The sequence below is a fragment of the Amaranthus tricolor genome, chromosome 11 (assembly GCF_026212465.1).
Source record: "Amaranthus tricolor cultivar Red isolate AtriRed21 chromosome 11, ASM2621246v1, whole genome shotgun sequence".
Lineage (NCBI taxonomy): Eukaryota > Viridiplantae > Streptophyta > Magnoliopsida > Caryophyllales > Amaranthaceae > Amaranthus > Amaranthus tricolor.
Genome location: NC_080057.1, coordinates 6,132,807 through 6,139,934, shown reverse-complemented (window position 1 = coordinate 6,139,934; position 7,128 = coordinate 6,132,807).

Here is a 7,128-nt window from a genome sequence, read left to right as displayed (position 1 = left end):
TTTGTTTATTATTTTTGATTACTTTTTGATTTTTTTTTATTAATCTTGATCTTATTTTTCCTATCCTTTTGAGGCTTGCAATTTGTTTATTTTGTTTATTCATTTTGATCTGTTTTGATGTAGTTTAATGTTATGTCATGCTTATGTAAATGATTCTGTTTAGATCTGATTTTGATTTTGTTTATTATTTTTGATTATTTTTGATTTTTTATTTTATTAATATTGATATGGTTTTTATTATCCTTTTGAGGCTTGCAATTTGTTTATTAATTTTAATCTGTTTTGTTGTAGTTTTATGTTGTGTCCTACTCATGTAAATAGTTCTGTTTGGATCTGATTTTGATTTTTTTTATTAATTTTGATCAGTTTTTGATTTTTTTATTAACATTGATCTGATTTTTACTATCCTTTTGAAGCTTGCAATTTGTTTATTTTGTTTATTCATTTTGGTCTGTTTTGTTGTAGTTTTATGTTGTGTCATACTCATGTAAATGGTTCTGTTTGCATCTTATTTTTATTTTGTTTATTAATTTTGATCAGTTTTTGATTTTTTTTTTAGTAATATTGAACTAATTTTTACTATCCTTTTGAGGCTTTACATTTGTTAATTTTGTTTATTGATTTTGATCTGTTTTGTTGTAGTTTTTAGTTGTGTCATACTCATGTAAATGGTTCTTTTTGGATCTGATTTTCATTTTGTTTATTATTTTTGATTAGTTTTTGATTTTTTATTTATTAATATTGATCGGATTTTTCCTATCCTTTTGAGGCTTGCAATTCGTTTATTTTGTTTATTCATTTTGATCTGTTTTGTTGTAGTTTTATGTTGTGTCATACTCATGTAAATGGTTATGTTTGAATCTGATTTTGATTTTGTTTATAATTTTTGATTACTTTTTGATTTTTTTTTATTAATCTTGATCTGATTTTTCCTATCCTTTTGAGGCTTGCAATTTGTTTATTTTGTTTATTCATTTTGATCTGTTTTGACGTAGTTTAATGTTATGTCATGCTTATGTAAATGGTTCTGTTTAGATCTGATTTTGATTTTGTTTATTATTTTTGATTACTTTTTGATTTTTTATTTTATTAATATTGATCTTGTTTTACTATCCTTTTGAGGCTTGCAATTAGTTTATTAATTTTAATCTGTTTTGTTGTTGTTTTATGTTGTGTCCTACTCATGTAAATAGTTCTGTTTGGATCTGATTTTGATTTTTTTTATTAATTTTGATCAGTTTTTGATTTTTTTATTAACATTGATCTGATTTTTACTATCCTTTTAAAGCTTGCAATTTGTTTATTTTGTTTATTCATTTTGGTCTGTTTTGTTGTAGTTTTATGTTTTGTCATACTCATGTAAATGGTTTTGTTTGGATCTGATTTTTATTTTGTTTATTAATTTTGATCAGTTTTTGATTTTTTTTTTAGTAATATTGAACTAATTTTTACTATCCTTTTGAGGCTTTACATTTGTTAATTTTGTTTATTGATTTTGATCTGTTTTGTTATAGTTTTTAGTTGTGTCATACTCATGTAAATGGTTCTTTTTGGATCTGATTTTGATTTTGTTTATTATTTTTGATTAGTTTTTGATTTTTTATTTATTAATATTGATCGGATTTTTCCTATCCTTTTGAGGCTTGCAGTTCGTTTATTCTGTTTATTCATTTTGATCTGTTTTGTTGTAGTTTTATGTTGTGTCATACTCATGTAAATGGTTATGTTTGGATCTGATTTTGATTTTTTTTATTATTTTTGATTACTTTTTGATTGTTTTTTTATTAATCTTGATCTTATTTTTCCTATCCTTTTGAGGCTTGCAATTTGTTTATTTTGTTTATTCATTTTGATCTGTTTTGATGTAGTTTAATGTTATGTCATGCTTATGTAAATGGTTCTGTTTAGATCTGATTTTGATTTTGTTTATTATTTTTGATTAGTTTTTGATTTTTTATTTTATTTATATTGATCTGGTTTTACTATCCTTTTGAGGCTTGCAATTTGTTTATTAATTTTAATCTGTTTTGTTGTAGTTTTATGTTGTGTCCTACTCATGTAAATAGTTCTGTTTGGATCTGATTTTGATTTTTTTTATTAATTTTGATCAGTTTTTGATTTTTTTATTAACATTGATCTGATTTTTACTATCCTTTTGAAGCTTGCAATTTGTTTATTTTGTTTATTCATTTTAGTCTGTTTTGTTGTAGTTTTATGTTGTGTCATACTCATGTAAATGGTTCTGTTTGGATTTTATTTTTATTTTGTTTATTAATTTTGATCAGTTTTTGATTTTTTTTTTAGTAATATTGAACTAATTTTTACTATCCTTTTGAGGCTTTACATTTGTTAATTTTGTTTATTGATTTTGATCTGTTTTGTTGTAGTTTTTAGGTGTGTCATACTCATGTAAATGGTTCGTTTTGGATCTGATTTTGATTTTGTTTATTATTTTTGATTAGTTTTTGATTTTGTATCAATAAAAATTTAATAAGAAATTTCTTTTCAAACAATTTATTACAAAATTATCTCTTAGATAGTTCTGTTTGGATCTGATTTTGATTTTTTTATTAATTTTGAGCAGTTTTTGATTTTTTTATTAACATTGATCTTATTTTTACTATCCTTTTGAAGCTTGCAATTTGTTCATTTTGTTTATTCATTTTGGTCTGTTTTGTTGTAGTTTTATGTTGTGTCATACTCATGTAAATGGTTCTGTTTGGATCTTATTTTTATTTTGTTTATTAATTTTGATCAGTTTTTGATTTTTTTTTAGTAATATTGAACTAATTTTTACTATCCTTTTGAGGCTTTACATTTGTTAATTTTGTTTATTGATTTTGATCTGTTTTGTTGTAGTTTTTAGTTGTGTCATACTCATGTAAATGGTTCTTTTTGGATCTGATTTTGATTTTGTTTATTATTTTTGATTAGTTTTTGATTTTTTATTTATTAATATTGATCGGATTTTTCCTATCCTTTTGAGGCTTGCAATTCGTTTATTTTGTTTATTCATTTTGATCTGTTTTGTTGTAGTTTTATGTTGTGTCATACTCATGTAAATGGTTATGTTTGGATCGGATTTTGATTTTGTTTATTATTTTTGATTACTTTTTGATTTTTTTTTTATTAATCTTGATCTTATTTTTCCTATCCTTTTGAGGCTTGCAATTTGTTTATTTTGTTTATTCATTTTGATCTGTTTTGATGTAGTTTAATGTTATGTCATGCTTATGTAAATGATTCTGTTTAGATCTGATTTTGATTTTGTTTATTATTTTTGATTAGTTTTTGATTTTTTATTTTATTAATATTGATATGGTTTTTACTATCCTTTTGAGGCTTGCAATTTGTTTATTAATTTTAATCTGTTTTGTTGTAGTTTTATGTTGTGTCGTACTCATGTAAATAGTTCTGTTTGGATCTGATTTTGATTTTTTTTATTAATTTTGATCAGTTTTTGATTTTTTATTAACATTGATCTGATTTTTACTATCCTTTTGAAGCTTGCAATTTATTTATTTTGTTTATTCATTTTAGTCTGTTTTGTTGTAGTTTTATGTTGTGTCATACTCATGTAAATGGTTCTGTTTGGATCTTATTTTTATTTTGTTTATTAATTTTTATCAGTTTTTGATTTTTTTTTTTTAGTAATATTGAACTAATTTTTACTATCCTTTTGAGGCTTTACATTTGTTAATTTTGTTTATTGATTTTGATCTGTTTTGTTGTAGTTTTTAGGTGTGTCATACTCATGTAAATGGTTCGTTTTGGATCTGATTTTGATTTTGTTTATTATTTTTGATTAGTTTTTGATTTTGTATCAATAAAAATTTAATAAGAAATTTCTTTTCAAACAATTTATTTTTTATTAATTTTGATCAGTTTTTGATTTTTTTATTAACATTGATCTTATTTTTACTATCCTTTTGAAGCTTGCAATTTGTTTATTTTGTTTATTCATTTTGGTCTGTTTTGTTGTAGTTTTATGTTGTGTCATACTCATGTAAATGGTTCTGTTTTGATCTGATTTTTATTTTGTTTATTAATTTTGATCAGTTTTTGATTTTTTTTTAGTAATATTGAACTAATTTTTACTATCCTTTTGAGGCTTTACATTTGTTAATTTTGTTTATTGATTTTGATCTGTTTTGTTGTAGTTTTTAGTTGTGTCATACTCATGTAAATGGTTCTTTTTGGATCTGATTTTGATTTTGTTTATTATTTTTGATTAGTTTTTGATTTTTTATTTATTAATATTGATCGGATTTTTCCTATCCTTATGAGGCTTGCAATTCGTTTATTCTGTTTATTCATTTTGATATGTTTTGTTGTAGTTTTATGTTGTGTCATACTCATGTAAATGGTTATGTTTGGATCTGATTTTGATTTTGTTTATTATTTTTGATTACTTTTTGATTTTTTCTTTTTATTAATCTTGATCTTATTTTTCCTATCCTTTTGAGGCTTGCAATTTGTTTATTTTGTTTTTTCATTTTGATCTGTTTTGATGTAGTTTAATGTTATGTCATGCTTATGTAAATGATTCTGTTTAGATCTGATTTTGATTTTGTTTATTATTTTTGATTAGTTTTTGATTTTTTATTTTATTAATATTGATATGGTTTTTACTATCCTTTTGAGGCTTGCAATTTGTTTATTAATTTTAATCTGTTTTGTTGTAGATTTATGTTGTGTCCTACTCATGTAAATAGTTCTGTTTGGATCTGATTTTGATTTTTTTTTATTAATTTTGATCAGTTTTTGATTTTTTTATTAACATTGATCTGATTTGTACTATCCTTTTGAAGCTTGCAATTTGTTTATTTTATTTATTCATTTTGGTCTGTTTTGTTGTAGTTTTATGTTGTGTCATACTCATGTAAATGGTCCTGTTTGGATCTTATTTTTATTTTGTTTATTAATTTTGATCAGTTTTTGATTTTTTTTTTTAGTAATATTGAACTAATTTTTACTATCCTTTTGAGGCTTTACATTTGTTAATTTTTGTTTATTGATTTTGATCTGTTTTGTCGTAGTTTTTAGTTGTGTCATACTCATGTAAATGCTTCTTTTTGGATCTGATTTTGATTTTGTTTATTATTTTTGATTAGTTTTTGATTTTTTATTTATTAATATTGATCGGATTTTTCCTATCCTTTTGAGGCTTGCAATTCGTTTATTCTGTTTATTCATTTTGATCTGTTTTGTTGTAGTTTTATGTTGTGTCATACTCATGTAAATGGTTATGTTTGGATCTGATTTTCATTTTGTTTATTATTTTTGATTACTTTTTGATTTTTTTTTTTTATTAATCTTGATCTTATTTTTCCTATCCTTTTGAGGCTTGCAATTTGTTTATTTTGTTTATTCATTTTGATCTGTTTTGATGTAGTTTAATGTTATGTCATGCTTATGTAAATGATTCTGTTTAGATCTGATTTTGATTTTGTTTATTATTTTTTATTAGTTTTTGATTTTTTATTTTATTAATATTGATATGGTTTTTACTATCCTTTTGAGGCTTGCAATTTGTTTATTAATTTTAATCTGTTTTGTTGTAGTTTTATGTTGTGTCCTACTCATGTAAATAGTTCTGTTTGGAATTGATTTTGATTTTTTTTATTAATTTTGATCAGTTTTTGATTTTTTTATTAACATTGATCTGATTTTTACTATCCTTTTGAAGCTTGCAATTTGTTTATTTTGTTTATTCATTTTGGTCTGTTTTGTTGTAATTTTATGTTGTGTCATACTCATGTAAATGGTTCTGTTTTGATCTGATTTTTATTTTGTTTATTAATTTTGATCAGTTTTTGATTTTTTTTTAGTAATATTGAACTAATTTTTACTATCCTTTTGAGGCTTTACATTTGTTAATTTTGTTTATTGATTTTGATCTGTTTTGTTGTAGTTTTTAGTTGTGTCATACTCATGTAAATGCTTCTTTTTGGATCTGATTTTGATTTTGTTTATTATTTTTGATTAGTTTTTGATTTTTTATTTATTAATATTGATCGGATTTTTCCTATCCTTTTGAGGCTTGCAATTCGTTTATTCTGTTTATTCATTTTGATCTGTTTTGTTGTAGTTTTATGTTGTGTCATACTCATGTAAATGGTTATGTTTGGATCTGATTTTGATTTTGTTTATTATTTTTGATTACTTTTTGATTTTTTTTTTTATTAATCTTGATCTTATTTTTCCTATCCTTTTGAGGCTTGCAATTTGTTTATTTTGTTTATTCATTTTGATCTGTTTTGATGTAGTTTAATGTTATGTCATGCTTATGTAAATGATTCTGTTTAGATCTGATTTTGATTTTGTTTATTATTTTTTATTAGTTTTTGATTTTTTATTTTATTAATATTGATATGGTTTTTACTATCCTTTTGAGGCTTGCAATTTGTTTATTAATTTTAATCTGTTTTGTTGTAGTTTTATGTTGTGTCCTACTCATGTAAATAGTTCTGTTTGGAATTGATTTTGATTTTTTTTATTAATTTTGATCAGTTTTTGATTTTTTTATTAACATTGATCTGATTTTTACTATCCTTTTGAAGCTTGCAATTTGTTTATTTTGTTTATTCATTTTGGTCTGTTTTGTTGTAGTTTTATGTTGTGTCATACTCATGTAAATGGTTCTGTTTTGATCTGATTTTTATTTTGTTTATTAATTTTGATCAGTTTTTGATTTTTTTTTAGTAATATTGAACTAATTTTTACTATCCTTTTGAGGCTTTACATTTGTTAATTTTGTTTATTGATTTTGATCTGTTTTGTTGTAGTTTTTAGTTGTGTCATACTCATGTAAATGGTTCTTTTTGGATCTGATTTTGATTTTGTTTATTATTTTTGATTAGTTTTTGATTTTTTATTTATTAATATTGATCGGATTTTTCCTATCCTTATGAGGCTTGCAATTCGTTTATTCTGTTTATTCATTTTGATATGTTTTGTTGTAGTTTTATGTTGTGTCATACTCATGTAAATGGTTATGTTTGGATCTGATTTTGATTTTGTTTATTATTTTTGATTACTTTTTGATTTTTTCTTTTTATTAATCTTGATCTTATTTTTCCTATCCTTTTGAGGCTTGCAATTTGTTTATTTTGTTTATTCATTTTG